The sequence below is a fragment of the Theobroma cacao genome, chromosome 8 (assembly GCF_053813885.1).
Source record: "Theobroma cacao isolate CCN51 chromosome 8, ASM5381388v1, whole genome shotgun sequence".
Taxonomy (NCBI): domain Eukaryota; kingdom Viridiplantae; phylum Streptophyta; class Magnoliopsida; order Malvales; family Malvaceae; genus Theobroma; species Theobroma cacao.
The window spans coordinates 27,942,549-27,964,750 of record NC_142646.1 but is presented as its reverse complement, the minus strand read 5'-3'; the positions used below and the strand labels follow the sequence as shown (position 1 = coordinate 27,964,750).

Sequence of the window (22,202 nt, the reverse complement as noted above, 5' to 3'; positions counted from 1 at the left end):
TATGGTTGATTCAAGTGGGGAAGATGACAAGCCCGACTCTATAAAAATATTTATCATGACATACACGTGATGGATAGAATGTTTGCATGCTAGGAGAGTTTCAAAAAAAAAAAAAATTTTTTACAAAAGTCGGTATTGTACCTAGAGGTACAACAAAGTTGATTTAAACCTCGAACTAGATCAAATAGAGAATTTACGATGAAATTAAGAATTTTAAAGTCCCAGAATGGTTTAATATGGTGATTCGGAGTTTGAGGATCAATTTGGAGTCAAACCGAAATTTTCGCTATCTAGGGGCAAAATGGTCATTTGCCACCTGGGGACAAAATGGAAATTTTTAGAAAAGATTTTTGGCCCCATTTGACTTATTGGAGTAGATTTGAGGTTTAGAAGTGAAAAATTTTAATTTCGGCATAATTTGGAGAAAAAGGGTAAAATGGTAATGTTACCACCCAGAATCAAAAATTTAATTTTTGAAAGGATTTTGATCAAATTTAATTATTTGGAGTGTGAAATGAGTATGAGGAGTGAAAATTATGCATTATGGCAAATTTTCAATTTTTAGGGCAAAAATGTAATTTTTGAAAAGTTCGGGGGCAAAAGTGTAATTTTGAAAAATATGCTCCACCAAAACTTTGGAAAAATCTGGAAATTTCACTTAAGACTTGGATAAGTCAAAGGGAATGCATGGTGGAAAAAGTAGGACAAGTGGATGGCTAAAAAAAAAAATGAATTAATAAAATATTTAAAATATGAATAAAATAATATTATTTCATTAAACAATAAAAAGGCATAAAAAAAAATCAGCCCACCCATTCTTCTTCTTCAACATTCGGCCAAGCAAGAAACAAGAGAGAGAAAGGAGAAAATAAAACCCTAGCCAAGAAATTTAAAGGGAAAATAGGTGGAAATTCAAAAATCAAGTGAAAAAAGGTAACATTTCTTAAATTTGTCTTGTGCTTTATCTTTCCCATGCATTTCCCATCATTTTCCATGGTTGAATCATGTGATTTGAGGATGATTTCAATTCTGGTCATATGGGTTTAGAGAGAGAAAGTTGTTAGATAAATTTGATTTTGAGCTATGTTAGTGTTTAGTGTTAGTGTAGCATGTTTATGAGTAAAACAATAAGAAAAATATTTATCTTCTCCATGAATTTCCCTAGGCCGAATCTAGCCAATGGTATGTGAGGATGAGGTTGACTTTATTTTAAGAGAATTGGGTGGAAAAATGATGAATTATGAGGTTGGAAATTAAATGGGAATTTTCGGTGCAATAAATTGAAATTTTTACCCACTAGGGGTAAAAGCGTAATTTATAGTCTGAACTGATAAATTGGACCAAATTCACAGTCATTGAGGTATTGTGGATATAATTGGATAATTGAAATTGAAATGGATGGAATTGGAGTCAAATTGGGGATTTTAGGACTTTACACCGTGTATAGGCGAGTTAGGTCGAACACCGCAATTAAGCGATTGTTTAAACATTTAAAATCCTGTCTAGTGCATACGCATGGATAAGAGCCTGAAATAATTTATGATAAATTGACACAATTTATTGAATTTTGTGTCATAGATTATGGATAGGTGGTGAGTCAATTGTTTCGGGTAAGAGACTGCACCCGAGGGCGAAAGATAGGAGTATTTCTACTCCTAATACTGTGAGTAAACTTATTATCGTCTTAATTATCTAGAGTAGCTTTATACAACTGTGTGATTTTATGAAAAATGAGTTTAAATGGTAAATTGCTATGTTTTAAGAGAAATTGTAATTTTATAAAATGATTTTATAAATTTTCTAGAAAATCGAATATTGGTTTTGAAAATAGAGTAATTGGAGACTGCTAGTTTGTGTTGCAAATTTATGGTTTTGAATTGAATGGCTTATGACAATAAATGAGCATGAATGGCTAAATTTATTTCGGTGTTAGAATTATTTATACTGTGTATTCAGCCTTGAGAGGCTAGGTTACGATAAATTGCCATGTCATGCTAGAATGAATTTTATTGATTTGTGGATTATATATTAATTATTTACTATAGAGGGGGTTCCGTGGACTAGCCTATTAGAGGGGCACGGTAAACTCCATTATATTATTACCTCGAACGGAGAGGCGCGTAGGGTATCTCCTGCGGTATAGCTTAGGGTTCACTTCACGCCAAACCACCACGTGAAGGGGAACTCAGCCAACGCCAAGGAACGGCTGTATTTTCTCAAACTAAAAATATATTTTAAGGGTATACGAAATTTTAACAGCCTTGGAAGACTCGGTTGGATGCCCTGCGTAAAGTATCACCGAGTATGAGTTTTGGCACGAGCCAAAGTTTTAAGAAATTCATAAGCCAAGGTGATTACTCGATTTATATGGATTGATTTTATTTGGTTGAAATGAACTGAAAGGTAATGAAATTACAGTATGATGACTTATTTTGATTGTCTCCATTTACTCAGCTTTAGATGCTTTAGATGGTATCTGTTTACTCACTGGGATTATAAAATCTCACCCCTTCTTCCTATACATTTTTCAGGCTCAGGACAGTTTGTAGATAGTCGAGTAAGACGAGAACTAAGCTCGGAACTGCATTATAGAAAGTAAGAGTTCACAATCTTACATCCTCTTGGTCAATTGGAGCCCACGTGTCATTGCAGATCAAAACTTATATTTTGGTTATCTGTATTTCTATTCATACAATTTTTACTTTACTTTCATCTGCGAAAAATTATTTATGAATATTTCTATAAAAATTTATTTTATGAGAAAATAGAATATTTTATTTATTATTTTTGAATAGTACTAGTTGTCAACAATTTGCTTTCAAATAAACGTTTTAGATACTTAATTGTTTTTAAATCACTAAATATATATTTTCTGCTTACCTACTACATTTTTAGCAAGTTTGCGATTTTTGACGAAAAATTATGAAAATACCCCTGTGAGCCAAAAAATAATATTTTATTGTTCTTATTTAAAAATGACTTATGATTTTTTTGAAATGCGAGATTTAATAACTGTTGCTCACCGGGGAGACGCGGAAGTTGATGCTAAGCCTTGCGAGGTTTCAATCGACATTCGGGGTGAAGAATGTCTGTTGAGGCCTCACGGCGATTGTCACGGGCCCGATGGGGAGTTCCGGGTCGTGACAATTTAACTTATTTTTCGGGGCAATTCAATATACAAACATGCTATCCAAAGCATGTGAATGATATATCACAGAAAATTTAGAGTCGAGTGTTACATAGCTCACTTTGTTGAGGTCTACAATTGAACTTGCATCCTTAAAAACTGTAGTTTACAGCTTTTGATACTTTTGGTCTTTCGTGGGCCCACGTATCACTGTAAATTAAATTTTATACTTTGGTTATCTGCATTACAGTATGTATGAATTTATTTAGCTTTTACGCTACAAAAATTATTTATCGGTAACTCTATAAATATTGTTTTATAAGAAAATAGAATATTTTATTGAATATTTTTATTATATTCAAATAGTTATAGTTTCACTTTAAATGAATGTTTTAGACATCTAAACTTATTTTTTATTATGGAATATGTGTTTTCCACTCGCATATTACATTTTTAGCTAGTTTCGAAATTTTTTAGGAAAAATGATCAAAATGCCCCTTTGAGACAGAAATCAATTTTTTTATTGATTTAAGTTGAAAATTGTTTAAAATCTTTTAGAACATGATATTTGGCAACGGTTACTCACAGGGGAAATGAGAAACTGATATTAAAGCCTTGCGGGGTTCCGGTTGACATTCCGAGTAATGAGTGTCGATCGGGACACTGCGACGGTTGTCACGAGCTCGAGAAAAGTACCGGGTCGTGACATAATTTAAACTTGAAATCACTAGCCAGCAAAACAAATGGCTGCAAAGTTGTGCCATGGGTAAGTTGAGAAGTTTCATTAGTTGTAGTTCGGTGAAAAGGTCCCTCTTTTAAGAAGGTATATCGGCTCAAGTGAAACCGATTGGAGGTAGGAACGTCATCATCAGTTTTTTAATCTAGGAGGACATGAAAGCTGTGCTTAAGTCATGAGAATATATATTCGGTACATGGTTTAAGTATATCACTCCTTATCAAGTGGGGGATGATCGTAGAACCTTTATGGTTTAGGTTAGTCTTGAAAAGGTTCCAGTTCATTTCTAGCATGTGGAAGTGTTTAAGAAAATTGTCAATAGTTGGGGTAACTTTATTTGAGTTGACACTAGCACAACTAAAAGAGAAAGGTTTGATTTTGCCCAAATCTTGGTTGAAGTGAAGAGTAAAAGTTGCTTTAAGGCAATTACCCCTATTATGGACAAGGATACGCTTTATTATGTAAGGGTAATAGTGGTGAAAATCGACAGAGGGGATTGGCCAAAATTGCCAAAACTACCAGGAAAAGGTAAGAAGGTGTTAGTCGGCAAGTCATTGTCATCGGAGAATGGGGGGTGGCGTTGGTGGGAAGAAGATGAGGATATTGAGGATCTCGAGAAGGGTCAATGGGAAAAAAATCTTATGGCTAAGAATTCTCCAAAGGTAGGGCATGTAGGGATTTTAGAGTTAGGCTTGGGGGAGACAGGTCAGCGGATTTCATGCTGGTGAGAGGGAGCTGTCAGTGACAAATGAAGAGGAAGAAAAGGAATAGGAAATTATGAGGGAAAAAGAAACATTTGAAAAATCTTTGACACCATAGTTTAAAGGAATTACGTTTGTTGAAGAAAGGCCAACTAATTCAATCTAAGATTTAGATGGGCCTCGAAGGAATTCAAGCTCGAATATGGAAATAGGGAGGGCAAGGATACAAAGTCCTTTGGATTGTTAGGGTGATGTCTTGGATTGGCTTGTGGGCCATGCTAGTTTGGCGAACAAAATAAAAAGGCTTGAAAACAGTGTTAAGTCGGTTTCTAGATCGTGTAAAGAAAAGTCAAACATAAGTTCTAGAAAAAAGAAAAATTAGAAAAACAATGGCACTGTTACTACACAAGTGCAGTGTGAATGTGAGCCTAATAAGGAGAGTATGGTTGTTCCAATTAGTGCCAAGGTGGAGAATGTGTGGGAATTTGTCACAATAGGGAGTATACCAAATTGGGAATTGGGAGTGGTTGTTCTAGTTAGTGTTGAGGCAAAGAAAGTGGACGTTTGTAAAAAAAGACGAGGCAGGTAGCTTGAGAAGATCTGGGGACCATAAGAAAACCAATGCTAAACCAGGAATGAGGAGTAATAGAGGTGCGAAAGGAGCAAGTATTATGCAATCTTAAGGTTAAGAATACAAAGGATTTAAGGGGGCACACCAAGTGTTCAAAAAAAGGCCTAGGCAAGAGTTTAGCAATGGGTAGAGGTTTAGATTCTCAAATGAGGCTAGAGAAATTGAAATAAACTGAATGTAATAAAAAGGTAGATATTGGGGAATTAGTCATTGGGTCTAGATCAGCTGATGCAATCGGCATGGATAGGCTTAAATAGAGGAAATCTAGAAAGGTGGAACAATGTTTAGAAGGTAGTCAGTTAATTAGTACTACTGGTGAAGCGTCCCTACAAAGAACCCGACTAAGAAAGTCAATTCATCGAATGTTATAAAGTTTAATAGATGAGAGGTTAGAGATAAACATTACCTCCTTATCTAATTAAGACATAGTGAATTGAAATAGAGTAATCACTAAAAAGACAATCTAGTCATAAGCTGTAAAAAAGAGCTTAGGAGTCAGTTTGCTTAAATCGAATAAGGTGGTGGTTAGTGCCTTTGCATCACTAAAAAGAGCAAAAACTTAGAAAGAATGACCCAAGGTATGGGTTTAGTTAAGGTATGTTGTGTGTTTTGGCTTATCAAATGAACTTGTTCACTTAGAATATTAAGGGTTTGGGAAAGAGAGAGAAAAAAAAAGGACAGTTAAGTTTGTAATCAAACATGCGAAGCCTTGAGCAGTGCTTACAAGAGACTAAAATTCAAAACATGAAAGTTGGGTTGATTAAGAAGCTTTGACCTAAAGGTAGAGCGAAAAGTTACCTTATCAAGGCTGATGGGATATCGAGTGGGCTATTGACTATGAGACAAGAAAACAAGTTCTAAGTGGAGGATATGGTGGAGCATAAACATTTTCTGTTAGTTGTGGTAGGGTTAGTGGGGTTGATAGTAAATACAGCTTTGGAAATGTCTATGTGCTTAATGATAAGGGACATAGAAGAGAAGTTTGGGGAAAATTAGTTGAGGCAGTTGGGAGGTTTGATGTGTTATGGTGCTTAGGTGGAGACTTTAATGGAGTTAGAAATGAAAAAGAGATGATTGGTAAGAGTGATATTGACATATCTTCAACTCACTTCAAGGAGTTTATTAATGATGTCATGCTTCAAGATTTACCGTTGTTAGGGGCTAAATTCACTTGGTGCAGTAACAGGAATGAGGTTGCATTCAATAGATTAAATCGTTTCTTGGTTGATTATGGTTGCCTTGTCAGTTTCAATAACCTGGTGTAAAGGTGTTTACCTTAATCCTTTTTCGACCACAACTCAATTGTTTTGGGTCAAGTGGACTAGAATTGGGGACCTAAGCCATTCCTAATCTTTAACTATTAGTTTAAGGTGAAGGCATTGATAGTGGTATATGGGGAAAGCTCAAAAAATTGAAACCTATAATCAAAGAGTGGCACAATAGGAACTTTGGAGAGTCATAGAGCAAAATTAGGAAAATAGAAAAAGAAAATGCAAGCATCGAACATGGACTGGCAAAATGACCCAAAAATGTAATCCATTTGAAGGCTGATTTATGAAAGGCTTACTAGGTGGAAAAGAGGGAATGGCTTCAGAAGTCTAAGATTAAGTGTGTAGTTGAAGGTGACCATAATACGAAGTACTTTCATACAGTGGCGTCAGCAAGAAGAAGGCATAACCAGATTATGAGATTTGAAGGTGGGGAGGAAATCACTGAAGAGCCAAATAGACCCAAAAAAGAAATCAGAAGGCATTTTTTGAATCTATATAGCAAGAGACAAGTTCTAAGGGTGGTAGATATAAAGGGATCTTTCCAAAGATTAAGTCAAGAATTAAGAATTTTTTAGAGAAGCCATTTTTTGAGGAAGAAGTGTGGGAGACTATATGTAGATGCGATGGTAATAAGGGCCCGACCCTAGAAGGATACAATTTGGAATTTTTTAAAGGTCAATGGCAGGTGGTGAAGGGCGAGGTTATGATACATCATCACTGATGGATTTTCAATAGACTTAGTTTAGTCACAAAATTCCATTATAAATCTATCGAAATTTCATCGGTAATACATTTAGAAAATAAGAAACCAATTTGGTTGGAAATCCATCCGTAAAAGTATACCATTATCAACAAATTGTTTTGACAAAACAAATTCCATCAAAAATGTTGTATTTTCTTTACTGCTAGTTTTGTAAGGTGTGGGGGTGCTTTAAGAGATTTCTTCTAAACCTATTATTGGACTATTATAGAGTTGTTTCTCCAATTCAAACTTTATAGAGTTAATGGCGATTAACACTATTATAGAGTTGTTTCTCTAAGTCAAGTTAGGTAGAAAAGATAGCTCTCGTTATTGAATCTGATTCTAAAATAACAATATCTTAAGTGTGCCAATGATAGCGCCCTAGACCATGGGGACAAACAGAAAATATTTAATAAAACAGACAAGTTTAGAAATATTTTTAAGGAAATTAACTCTATAGATTTATTAACAAAATTTGGTGTGGATAAATCTAAATTGTTATTTCCAATGGTGAAAGGAATGAGGGTCTAGTAGAGCCCTCGCCTCTCAAAAGTTTTAAATTTTTATAATATACTCTTTTTTTTTAATTTTATCGTTACAAAAATTGAATTTCTAGTAAGACTATTTTATAAATATTATCTTTGCCTTCAAATGCGAAATCCTGACTTCACCTCTGGTTATTCTTATAATGGTAATATAATGTGGTGTTATTTTTTTTTGGAATGATGTCCCTTATTTCTTACGGTGATATCTATTGTAATTGTAATTTATCATGAATAAAATCGATTCTTAGCTTAACTAAAAATAGTATAAATTAAGCTAACAAAAAACTTTGAATAAGATAATTTATTGCAATAAAAAATAAATTCTTTAAAATAATAATATATATATATATATAGACAAATCTAGGATTTTATATGAGAGATGGCTAAAGGATAATCATATGAGACTATGGATTTATATGCCTCAAATTTTATACATATAATAATAAAAATAATAAAAACTAAAGGTGACTGCCACCACCAACTAAGCTATGCCGCTGTTATATACATGTATCAACTACAAACCATCCCATGCCAAATACCACCTTAGTTTTCTAAACTATTAGAGGAAATAAAGAAAGGTAATATTAATATAAAGAGCAACTAGAAATTAAATATTAATGATATTTATAATATCTTCTATTATAATTCAATTAATCTTAAGTGAAAATTTTGTTATAATTAATTCATACGAGCAAGTTACATTTGAAGATACATAATTTAATATAGAAGACAAAAGAAACATGTACCATCTTAACGTTACAACTTACCAATGATACTCTAAAATAAATAAATTAGAACTAAATTTGAAAATCTTTTTTTTTTGCTCAATTAAAATCAAGACTACAATAACAATATATCTACAACTTTATTTCAAATGTGTTAAGTAATATATGTTTTTTAAAAAAAAAAATTTAGGATTTCCACCTTTAAAACAATTCAAATTTCAGAATTAAATATGTACATGGAAATCTAGATTTGAGAAGAGTTGTGCATGGAAAAGAGCATATGCATCCTAAGAAACCTAACCCTTATTTAAAGTCACCAATCTCACATTATCGTAACCCAATTCATTAAACCTTCTCCTCTACCTATCAATACCTCAAACCCTAGCGATGTGATTGATTAGCTCTTTATCTCTATCTTTTTCTCCCTCTTTCATATTAAAAAGGGTTTTCTTTCTTCTTTTTTTTTTTTTGTTTTTCTTAGGAGACCTTTAAAGGTATAAATTGAATAAGGGTTTGAGATAATTAAAGGGTTTTTTTTATTCAAATGAATGATTTTCTTGATTGGTTTTTTCTCATGTGCTTCATGAATATCTAGGGTTATTTAATTCAGATTTTCACAAGGAATCTATTGAGGGTGTTTTTAGGGTTTAGAGAGAAAGTATGATGTTGCTCCTTGTGTCTTTTGTTTGATTAAGAATGAGAGTTTGAGATAATTAAAGGGTTTTTCTCATTTTGATGAATGATCTTCTTGATTGGTTTTTTTCTTATACTTCATGAATATCTAAGGTTATTTTATTTAGATTTTAGTAGGAATCTACTGAAGCTGTTTTTAGGGTTTATAGAGCATGGATGTTCTTTGCTCCTTATGTTCTTTGTCAGCTTTTAATTAATGTATTACAAATCTCAAATTCTAAGTTTGGGGTTTATGACAATTAGATTAGTTTTTTTATATGTTTTAGGTGAAATTCTTGATAAAAGTCTAAATTATAAGACTAAGAATCAAATTTTGAGGTTTTTTAAACTGTTCATCCTTTATATATAGAAGCAAAGAATATGTAATGGGAGTCCAATTAGAACAATTGTTTATGGCTCAATCTTGTTTGTTTTTCTTCACTATAAGAAATATTTTTATCTTTCTTATTCCCAAATATGCAAACCCAACAAAGATAAATAAGTATAGACCAATCAGTCTTGTGGGTTGTTTATATAAAATTTCTGTTAAGCTTTTGGCAAACAAAGTGTAGATGGTGATAACAAAAGTGATTAGGGTCTATCAATTCGCATTTGTGAGTGGAAGACAACTCATGGATTGTTCTTCAATTGCTAATGAGATCATCGATTTGCTAAAAAAAGAAAGAAAAGAGGGTTGTTTTTAAAGATTGACTTTGAGAAAACTTATAATTGTGTCGATTAAGGTCTTAAATTTTGAAATGGAAAAGCTAGGTTTTGGGGAAAAATGGAGGGAGTGGATGAAGGAGTGCATCTCTACTGCCTCGACCTCAATTTTGGTAAATGTGATCCCTATTGAACCTTTTAAATTGCAAAGAGGGATAATACAAGGCTATCCACTTTCACCTTTCCTTTTTAACATGGTCAGGGACGTATTTAGTGTGTTGATGCAAAAGGAGGAGGAGATTAGGATTTATAGTGAGATTGGCATGAAGGTGCAGTGTTGCCATTTCTCACATGCGATATGTAGATGATATTTTTATTTTTTACAAATTGAGTATAGAAGAGCTTTTAAACGTTTGGAGGATTCTCTGATGTTTCTAAGTGATTTTCGAGCTCAAAATCAATTTCTAAAAGAATAGCTTAATTGGAATAGGGATGGACAGGAGTATGGTGGAGAGATGGGTTGCTTTTATGGACTCGAAGGTGGAGAACTCCTGACGGAGTATCTTAGGCTTTCATTGGGCGCCATCCAGCAGTCATGTAAGATTTGGAAACCGATGGTTGATAGATTTGAGGCGAGATTGTCAATTTGGAAAGGGAAGGCTTCATCCCTATGAGGCAAGATCACTTTACTTTGGTCCATTTTTTCTAGCCTTTCTATTTTTTTCATGTCACCTTTTAAAATGCCTACCACTGTGAAAAATGAAATTGATAAAATATAAAGAAGGTTTTATGGAATGGTGTAGATATTAAAAGGAAAATTCATTTTATTGATTAGGGGAATGTGTGTAATTATAGCAATAATGGCGAGGTGCAAATTGTAGATATTGAGGTTAAGAATCATTCCCTTCTTAACAAGTGGATTTGGAGATTCGGTAAAGAAAGGAACAGCTTGTGGAGGAAAATGATTGTGAGCAAACTTGGTGGAGACCTCGAATAACCTTCTCCCCATGGACCATAGTAGTAGGAAATGTTCCAAAATTTGGTTTAATATCACTACTCCCATATCCCCGACCAACAAATACTTTATGCAATTTACCTTTAATGTTGGTCTTATTGTAAGCGATGGTGCGTGCCTCCGGTTCTAGATGGACAATTGGGTTGACTGGTTAAGTGTCAAACCCTGTTCTATAAAATAATTACGACATCATTTACATGCTTAACTGAATGTTTGCATATTTAGAAAGCTCAAGAAATCATAAAAAGACGATATTGCCTCTAATGGTACCATTGAGTTAATTAAGCCTCGAACTAGTTCAAATATGAATTTTAAGGTGAAATTAAGAGTTTCACAGTTTAGGGATGACTCAAAATGGTAATTCAGAGTTCGAGGATCAATTCGGAGTCAAACCGAAATTTTCACTATCTAGGGGCAAAATGATCATTTGCCACATGAGGACAAAATGAGAATTTTTAGAAAAGATTTCTTTTGGCTCCATTTAACTTATTGGAGTATGATTTGAGTATTGGAGTATAATTTGAGGGTTTGGCAGTGCAAAAGTTTAATTCCGATGATTTCTGGAGTGTAGGGGCAAAATCATAATTTTTCCACCTCGCGGACAAAATTTGAAATTTTGAGAGAATTTAGATCACATTTGACAAATTGGAGAATGGTATGAGTATAAGGGATGAAAAATATGTCTATGGATAATTTTTCAGTTTTTGGGGCAAAAGTGTAAATTTCAAAAATTACTCCACCAAGACTTTGGATAAGTCTGAGAATTTTATCTGAGCTATGGATATGTGGGACAAGTGTATGGTGAAAATTTGGAAACAAATGGATGGCTAGAATTTAAGAAATTAATAAAACAAAAAAATGAATAAAATAATATTATATTATTTTAGCCTTTAAAAAGGTCAAAATTTCCAGAATTCTCATCTTCTTCAAGCTGTCCAAACCAGGAGAAAAAAGGGGGGAAAAGAAATAAGAACCCTAGCTGAAAAATTTTGGAAAAATCAAGAGAAATCAAGAAATCAAGCATTAAAAAGGTAAATTTCATTGATTTTCCTTGTGATTTTCACTACCCATGTATTTTTTTTTCTCATTTCCATGCAAAATTAGAAAGTGGGTATGGACACCCATGCTGGCCAAACCTCCATGGATGAGTTTTGAGCTTGAGTTTTGGTTGATTTTAATTGAATTAAGTGATTTTAGTTAGGTTATATTGAAATATGGCAAAAATAGGCTAAAGAAATAATTTTCTCCCATTGAAACCCATTATGCCAAATTTTCTAGGGGAATATTGGTTGCTGCTCTTGATGTTTATTTGAGGAATTATGATGAATAATGATGAATTATGAGCCTAGAAAAATAATGAGAATTTTCGGAGCAAAAATATGAATTTTTATCCATTAAGGGTATTTTCGTAATTTGTTGTCGAGACTGATAAATTGCACCACACTGAGGGACATTAAGTCAATTTGGTGCAATTGAGGTATAGAAACTGAAAAGAATTAATTTGGAGTTTAAACGGACGCGTATATAGATTTAATCGGGTAATAAGCCGAATTAGGTCAGCACCGCATTTAAACGATAGTCGAATAAGTTGCATATCATATCATGCATATACATCGAGCTTGAAATAGCTTATGACTGTTAGACACAATTTAATTGGTATATGTGTCATGGATTATGACCAGGTGGTGAGCCATTAGATACGGGTAAAGGATTGTACCCTCGGATTGAAAATGGGAGTATTTCTACTCCTAATAGTGTGAGTGAACTTATTATCGTCTTAATTATCTAGAGTAGTTTTATACAATTGTGTGATTTTATAGAAAATGAGTTTAAATGGTAGATTGCTATGTTTTAGGAGAAATTGTGATTTTATAAATTTTCTGGAGAATCGAATACTGGTTTTGAAAATAGAGTAATTGGAGACTGCCTACTTGTGTTGTAAAATTATGATTTGAATTAAATGGCTTGTGATAAATTGGCATGATTGGCTGAATTTATACTTGTATTGAAAAATATGAACTGTCTGTTTTGCCTTTGATAAATTGGTTAGTAATATAATTGCCATGCTATGCCATTGAGATTTGATCAATTGGTGGATTAAGGATTAGCTACTGTAGTGGTGGGGGGTTCCGTGGACCAGCCTATTAGAGGGGCACGGTAAACTCCTTTATATTCTCACCTTGATCGTAGAGGCACGTAGGGTATCTCCTAAGGTGGGCTTTTTGAGTGCACTTCACGTTAACCACCACGTGAGAGTGAGACTCAGCCAACGCCAAGGAACGGCTGTGATGTTCAATGAAAAATGTGTTTTATGCGAGATATGAATTTTTAACAGCCTTGGCGGTCTCAGTGGGATATCTTGACGAAGGTACCCGCGAGAATGATTTTGGCAAGAGCCAAGTTTTGTGAGATATATAAGCCATGTTGATTAATTGAGTAATCTGAATATTCATGTTATGAAACATATATTGGAAAAGAATATTTTAATTCGTCTCCATTTACTCGCCTTTAGATAGTTTAGATGGTGTCTGTTTACTCACTAGGACTTTATAATCTCACCACCCTCAATTCCCCACATTTCAAGCTCGGAATAGCCGATTGCATCAAGGACTTCAGTTAACCTTGCATCGACAAAATTGTAGGTTTACAGACTCGCATCTTATTGGTTAGTTGGGGGCTCATGTGTCATTGTAAAAGTAATTTTATACTTTAGTTATTTAATTTAAAGTATGTATAAACATATGTAGCTTTTACACCATGTTTTTGGTGGGTTTCGATATTTTTGAAGAAAAATGACGAAAATGCCCCTGTGAGCCAGAAAATAATATTATATTTGGAAACGACTTATGATTTTCTTGAAATGCGAGATTTAATAACTGTCGCTCACCGAGAGATGCAGAAGTTGATGCTAAGCCTTACGAGGTTTCGATTGGCATTCGGGGTGAAGAATGTCTGTCGAGGCTTCGCGAACGGTTGTCACGGACCTGATGGGGAGTTCCGGGTCGTGACATTAAGTCTTTAAATGATGGTACTGAAGATAGACCTGTCAATATGGGTTGGCTCGGCCTAGGCCACTGTGGGTTGAAAAAATATAAGCTGGGTTGTGCTAGCCTATTTAAAAATTCCAACCCAGCCCACCTCTTCTCAGTCCATGGGTTGGGTTTTCCCAACCCACTTTTTTTCAAAAAAAATTATTTTTAAAAATTTACCTAACACACTCCTTATCAATAAATTGTTTCATAATTTATGTCACGACCCGATACTCCCTTCGAGCCCGTGACAACCATCGCGATGTCCCGATAGACATTCATTACCTGGAATGCTAATCGAAACCTCGTAAGGCTTAATATCAGTTTTTGCACCTCTCCTGTGAGCAATAATTACTAAACATCATATTTTAAAAGATTATAAGCTATTTTCAAATTGAAACAATAAAAAAATAATTTTTGTGTCACAGGGGTATTTTGGTCATTTTTTCTTAAAAATTTCGAAACCATCTAAAAATGTAGTATATGAGTGAAAGATACATATTTCATAACTAAAAATAAGTTTAGATATCTAAAATATTCATTTAAAGTGAAATGATAGCTATTAGAATAAAATAAAAATATTAAATAAAATATTCTATTTTCTTATGAAACAATATTTATAGAGATATTTGTAAATAATTTTTGTAGCGTAAAAGCAAAATAAATTCGTACATACAGTAACACAGTGAGCCAGAGTGTGTAATTTAATTTACAATGACATGTGGGTCCTCGAATGACCAAAGGTAACAAAGATTGTGGACTTATAATTTCTGAGGAGGCGAGTCCAATAATAACCCTCGACGTAATCAGCTATTTACTGACTGTCCTGAGCCTGGAATGAGTGAAAAGGATGGTGGTGAGTTTATATAAACTCAGTGAGTAAATAAACATCATCTAAAATATCTAAAACCGAGTAAATGGAAACAACTTAAAATAGTTCATCGTACTATGATTCATAACGTTTCAAACTCATTTCAACTAAATAAATTAAATTCATTTCACTCAAATAATCAACATGGCTTATGAATTTCTTAAAAACTTGGTTCGTGCCAAAACTCATTCTCAAGGATACCTTGATCAGAGGCATCTAACCGAGTCCGCCAAGGTTATTAAAGAAAAGACATATATCCATAAATCATATTTGTATGTTTTAAAACATAGTTGTTCCTTGGCGTTGGCTGAGTTCACCCTCACGTGGTGGTTTAATGTGTAGTGAACTATAAAGCTTTAACTCAGGAGATACCCTTCGTGCCTCTTGTACCGAGGTAAAACATAACCGGGTTTACCGTGCCCCTCTAATAGGCTAGTCCACAGAAACTCGCCCACTGCAGTAAGCTAATTGATATCCCACCAAATCAATAAAAGTTTCAACAGCATGACATGGCAATTATATTACTACCCAGCCTGTCAAGGCAAAACAAACAGTTCATACAATTTCAACACAATTTCCAATTCAGCCATTCATGCCAATATCATCATAAGCCATTCAATTCAAACCATAAATTTACAACACAATCAAACAGTCTCCAATTACTCAATTTCTAAAATCATTATTCAATTTCAAAATGATTTATAAAACTCATATCATTTAATCACATTTTTCTATAAAATCACAAAAAAAATGAATAAAAACTACTTTAGATAATTAAGACGATATCGGGAGATTGAAATACTCCTATTCTTGGTCTTCTGGCACAATGTCTTTACCCTTGTTAGAAGACTCACCACCTATACACAATACACGACAAATAATTCAATATATTGTGTCATGTCATTATAAATCTATTTCAGGCTCTATATGAATGCATGAAATGGGATGTGAAATGTTCGAATTATTATCTAAATACGGTGTTCTACGTAGGTTCAATTGTGTGTGGGGCTGAAATGGTATTGACCTAATTCACACTATACGTCGGTTAATTGGACAAAATATCCAATTCAACTCCAAATAAATTTATTTCACTTCAAATACTCCAAATCATCAAATATAAGCTAGATAACATGAATTATAGCAAAATCATCCTCAACATTTTCTCTTGAAAAAATTCGACCATGGAGGGTTCATGAATAATATGTGATTTTTCATGCTTGATTTTTATACTTTACATCATAAAACAACTAAAAATACCTAAATAGCATGAAATTCATCAAAGTCCATTTTTCAATTTCTCTCTTGAAAAATTCAGCCAATGGGTGTGGGTGAAGGGCATGAAATTTCTTGCTTGTTTTCCATGCTAAACATCACTAAACAACTAAAAACACTAGAATAACATGAAATCTAGCTAAATCCAAGATCAAAACCCCTCCCCCCATGTCTGGCCAGCAAAGGTTTCTTCATGCAAACTTGATTCTCAACCATGGAAAATGAAAAAGAATGCATAGGAAAGGTAGATCACAAGCTAAAATCAAGAAATTTTACATTTACTTGCTTAATTCCTTGAAATCCACCAATTTTCCCTTGAATTTTTGCTCACTAGGGTTTGTTCTCTTCTTTTTGTCTCTTTTCCTTGGTGAGGCCGAACATATGGGAGTGAAATGGGAGAGTCATGTGCTGATTTTTAATATAAATTATAAAGAAATGAAAGCTTGCCACTTGTCACCATTCCATTGGTCCATGTTTAACACTTAACAATTAAGCATTCTTCCACCACCACATAAAATATCTCAATTATCCAAAGTATATTAGGTAAAATTCAAGGGCTTGACAAGTGTCATGGTGGTGCAAAATTTCAAAAATTCCAATTTTGCCCCCATAGACACATAAAATGATCGTTTTGCCCTTATGCTCGAAAAAATGTCAGAATTAAAATTTTTCACTTCTCAAGCTCAAATTATGTTCTAATAGTCAAACTTGATCAAAATTTCATCCACCATTCCAATTTTGCCTTCGGGTGGCAAAATGACCATTTTACCCCGTACGTTATGAAAATTTCAATTTAACTCTAAATCAATCTCCAAACTCCAAATCACCATATTAAGTCATTCTAAGGTTCAATAACTCTCGAATGCATCTTAAAATCTCTATTTGGACTAGTTCGAGGCTTAAATCAACTTAATTGTACCATTAGGTACAATATCGTCTTTTAACGATTTTTGAGGCATTCAAGTATGCAGACATTCTATCAAGTACCTATACAATATGGCAAATATATTATAGAGCTGGGCTTGACAATTTAATCCATAGATTGAATAATAAAAACATATTAAAACAAATAAATTACACCAAACATAACTAAGAAAATAAATTACACTAAACATAAATAAAGTTTCAATCATTAACATAAACTGCAATCCCATCAACATAAGTACATAACCAAATAAATAGAAACTTCAAGATTTGTCCTCCTTAATCCTCATCCTCAAGCAAAACATTTGAATCTTGGTTGGACAGCAATGATGTCTCAAGGTCTAAATCATTATCATCTAATATTCATTGTCATAAAAGAATAAGAGATAGTGAGTTTCAATCTTAACTAAAATTATTAATTTGACAAGCAAAAATTAAAGATATTAAAATATATAAAATAAACAATACCATCGGTAGCTAAAGAAAAGCCATGCAACCAATTTTTTGTGCAAACAAGCATTTGAACATTTTCATGGTGGAGGGAACTTCAAAACTTGGTGAGAACATGGCCACCATTACTAAAAGCAGACTCTGATGCTACCGTAGTAATCAGAACGCTCAATACATCCCGTGCCATAATAGAAAAATTAGGAAAGTGCTTAGTATTATCCTTCCAATAACTAAGAACATTCAAGTCTTCAAACACTTCATAATCAAGCTTTGCCTCATCTAAATAAACATCCAACTCATACTTTCCAGCAATAGATATTGTTTCATTTTGAAACATTTTGAACTCCTACATTTTTAAATACATAAACAAAAACAAAGCAATTATCAAAATATAAGTAAACATAAATTCTCATGTAATAAAATGTTAGAAAGAAATAAAACTTACATTAAAGATCTTTGATCCTTTAGGTTTAGTTCCCCTCCGGTTTGCTTAGGCAAATTACTCATTGAGTGAGAAGAAATACTTGATGATGCACAAGTGTTGCTTGCATATTCTTCAAAGAGTTTGTACAACTATGTCTTCACATCTTCTAACTTTCCATGACAAGTAGAAGTGTCAATCTTAGAATAGCAAAATTTTAAAAAATCAAGCTTCAACCTTAGGTCAAGAATAGCTCCAAATGCAAGCACTACACTATAATCCTTCCAATACTTGTCAAATTTCATTTTCATCCTTTGAGACATATCTTTGATAACCTCATCTTCACTATGCAAATTCTCATTTAAAATGAATTCAATTTTCCAAACTTACATGAAATACAAGTTGGAAGTTGGATAAGATGAACAGAATATCAAGTTTGTGGTCTCATAAAAAGGCTCCAAGAATTCATAAATTATCATTGCTCTCCCCCATTCCTTATCAGATGAATTATATTTATAAGTTCTATCAACAAATTGGAGACTAGCAAAAGCTTTTTTATATTTGATTGCACTTTCAAGCATCAAATATGTTGAATTCCATCTAGTTGACACATCTAAACACAACCCAACACCTACATCAATGCCAACTTGTTGAACACATTCTTGAAATTTTTTCATCCTCTCATCCAATGCCTTTACATATTTCACACTTTCTCTAATTTTAAATAATGCTTCATTGACTGCTTTTAAGCCCTCTTGGTCAATAAGATTTAATATATGAGCACAACAACGCACATGAAAAAATTCACCATCACAAATCAAGCAATTTTGCAAATGAAGGTAGCCTTTCAAGACAACTTCCATGTTATCATTAGCAGAAGCATTATCTAAAGTAAGGGAGAAAACTTTTTTATCTATTCCCCATTCTTTCAAACAATCAAACATAGTGGCAGCTAATTCAACTCCAATGTGTGGAGGAGGTATACGACAAAAGTTAAGTAACTTGCTACATAACTTCCAATTTTCATTGACAAAATGAGCAGTCAAACAAATATAACCCTCAAAAGTAGATGTTATCCATACATCAGAAGTTAAGCAAATTCTATTAGGTACCTTGACCATAACTTGTTTAAGTTACTCTTTCTCTCTCAAATTAATCCTCCGGACATCAGATGCAATGGTATTTCTAGAATGCATCACCACATCTGGGTTTGCATACTGAGCCAAATCTCTAATCTTATCATATTCAATAAAAGCATAAGGCAAGTCATGCTTAACTATAGCTTCAGCAAGCATGTCACGTGAAATCCTAAGATCAAATTTTCTAGCCCTTACTTTCCCTTCATGATCCATAAGCATTTGATGTGGATTAAAATATGAAATAAATTTACAAGTATCAATATGACGACGCAAATGTGAAGTGCCATAATTAGAGCCACTGGGTTTAGGACCAACCTTATACTGCATTTTACAACCGTTACAACTTGCCCTTTCTATTCCATCCTCCTTTTTGCCAATTTTAGTGAAATAACTCCAAACATTCGAAGTTTCTTTTTTCGCCCTCTTACTCAATTGTTCATATTCAGATATATGGGAGTGGGAGGGAATTATATCCTCATTCAAAATTTTCACATCATCATCCAAATTTACACAATTTTCAACTTATTCATCCATCATCATTACCTTCAAATAACATAAACATGAATAATAAATATTAAAAATTTACACCAATGAACAACAATATTTATTTATGTATGATTAAATAAAATATAAATAAAATAAACCTTATATATAAAATAAACCTTTTAATTTCTAAAACAATGAAAGAAGACAATATTTCAACCAAAAAATAAAATTGAGCCGTAGTTTGGAAAATAAATTGTAGCAAGATTGAAGCATCATGAATTAATTCATACCTTTTCGGTGTACAACCTTCAAGCTAGGACAATTAATCACAATTAAGTCTTCCAATGATGGAAACGTGTAGGTGTGATTCCCTAGACAAAAGATTATGAGGCTTAGTAAATGATTGAGTTCTAAATATTTCGACTTGCTGAAAGTGATCTTTGAACAAGACATTAATTTGTGAGTTGTATGTTCTCAACAAGACATTAATTTGTTGACTAGACTTTTGAACAATTAACTTGTTGTTTTCACACACAAATCTGGGTAAAAATGAGACCTATACACAGGACCAAAGACACCCTATAGGACCTGTAACAAAACCAGATAAAGATCATCCAGCCCAGCCATCACTTTACACAGACCACATTATACTACAACCTCAGCATAATTATTAATCATAAATATTAATTTATTTTTTCAAAAAAAACATGTGAAATAATGATATTATACAACAAATTCCAATAGGTAATTAGAATTTCTTTTGAAAAGCAGCTAATATAAAGGAGAAAACAAAAAAATATATATTGAATCATAAAAAGAAAGAGAGTGAGAGAGGGAGAGGGAGAAACATACCTCAAAATAACGTTTTTGGCAAAGAAATAAAAGAAATGAACAAAAGATAGATAAATAGAAAGAAAGAAACAAAAGCAAAGAAAAAAAAGAGAAATGAGATGCAGACATGTAGATGTAGTGATGAATAATTGAATATGGTAGTAGACTTGTAGCAAGTGAAAGAAGAAAAGGGAAAAAATGGGCAGTAGGGTAGAGTGAATAAAAAAAAAAAGACCTGGACGATTGGACCAATTGGTGAACTAGGCCATTAAAATTTTTTTTTTCTTTTGGCCCTGTGGGTTGACCAGGCCCAGCTCGAGATAACCCAATATTTAAATGGGCTGGCCCATTTAAGTTCAGTTTTAATATGGGCTTGAAAAACATAAACTCAACCCATCCCTTTTTTAATAAAAAATAGGTCAGGCCCATTTTGACAAGTCTAACTGAAGATTTACACCCTTGCCACCAACAAGGAGGGCAAAATCAAAGACTTCAAGAAGTGGTGCAATAACGATTGGCTGTGGGACATTAGATTAAAGAGAGAACCTCTAGACTAGGAACAAGATCAGTGGCAACTACTCACAGAAACCATCAAGAAATACCACATCAACCAACACCTAGAGGACGAAGTCGTTTGGAAACCTACACTCAACAGTGATTACAGTTCAAAATCTTTTTATAGACAATAATGGTAGGAAATGGAAGGAACAATGGGGTGTGGAAGTTGGTCTAGGTCAATTTAGCCTTATTCAAAGTGGAAGTTTTCGGTTAGAAACTTCTTCACGGACGGGTTATAATTAAAGACACACTGGTGCGAAGAGTGATTTGCTTAATGAACTGTTAGCATTATATTGCATCTGTAACAAGGAGAAGAAAATGGTTCAACATTTATTTATTTGTTGCTATAGTGTTTATAGAGTGTGAGTTGGCTAGTGCAAGTATGGGGGGTGCAATGGACTTCCCCTACTGATATGAAAAAGTTTTGTCAATTATGGAATGATATGGCTATCAATGGGGGGAATGGAAATTTATGGAAAATGAGTTTTTTTGCGATTTGGTCAATTTTGTTCTTTCGAAATGAAATAGTGTTTAGGGGTAAGTGTTGGGAGCTAGGCCAATTAATTGACATCTATAAGTTAAGGGTTGTTACTTGGGCCAACGCCAAATGGCCAGCTTTGTACAGATTAGTTTAGATGTTTTTAACTTCCCAAACATTTTGGGGAATGCTCATGTCTGAAAGGGGAGAAAACATAGAGCCGAGTGGATAAGGCCAGATGTGGGACAGCTCAAATTCAACGTGCATGGAGCTACTAAAGGTAGCCTCGGGGAAGTAGGCATTAGGGGAGTCCTTAGAGATTCCAACGATAATGTCAAAATTATTTTCTCTAAATCGATAAGTGTTATCGATTCTAATATAGTGGAATTGATGGCTATTAGAGAGGCCCTCCTGATTTTTTTTTTTTTTTTGCATCAAGATGGAACTATTCAAATCGTAGTTATTGAGAGTAACTCTGTTAATGCAGTCAAGTGGCGCAGGCACCCTCAATCAACTCCATGGAGCATGAGAAGAATTATTTTGCACACGGAGAAATTGGAAAGACTTATTAGTAGCTGGGAAATTCATCACATACTTAGAGAAGCCAACCAGTTTGCTGATAATCTAGTAAAGGGTGGTGTCAAAAGGGAGACTAGTCTACTGTAAGTCATTAGTTGAAGCTCCTTTTCCCCTCCAAGTTAGCCCATTGTGTAAGGATGGTAATACTACTGTCTCATTTTTTTCTGTTGTGGCTTGAGGAGTTCTGGTGATTTTTTTCTCTTTTTTTTTATTAAATTTGCATTGTGATGATGAGAGCTGGTTGTTTTTTTATGGTGGTGGCCATTATTTAGTGTTCACAATGGGAAAGCTTTTTTTTATGTATACAATTTTTTGTATAGTAATGTTGAGTGGCTT

At 33.6% G+C, this 22,202-nt stretch overlaps 1 long non-coding RNA gene across 1 annotated transcript in view; it reads left to right on the top strand.

The window, feature by feature from the left end:
- The first annotated feature begins 790 nt into the window (after positions 1-790).
- The window catches only part of LOC148761295 (uncharacterized), a 53,130-nt gene continuing 31,718 nt past the window's right edge, over positions 791-22,202 (top strand). The window contains exon 1 of the long non-coding RNA XR_016027982.1: positions 791-933. This is a non-coding gene — a long non-coding RNA (uncharacterized LOC148761295). The remainder of the gene's footprint in view (positions 934-22,202) is intronic.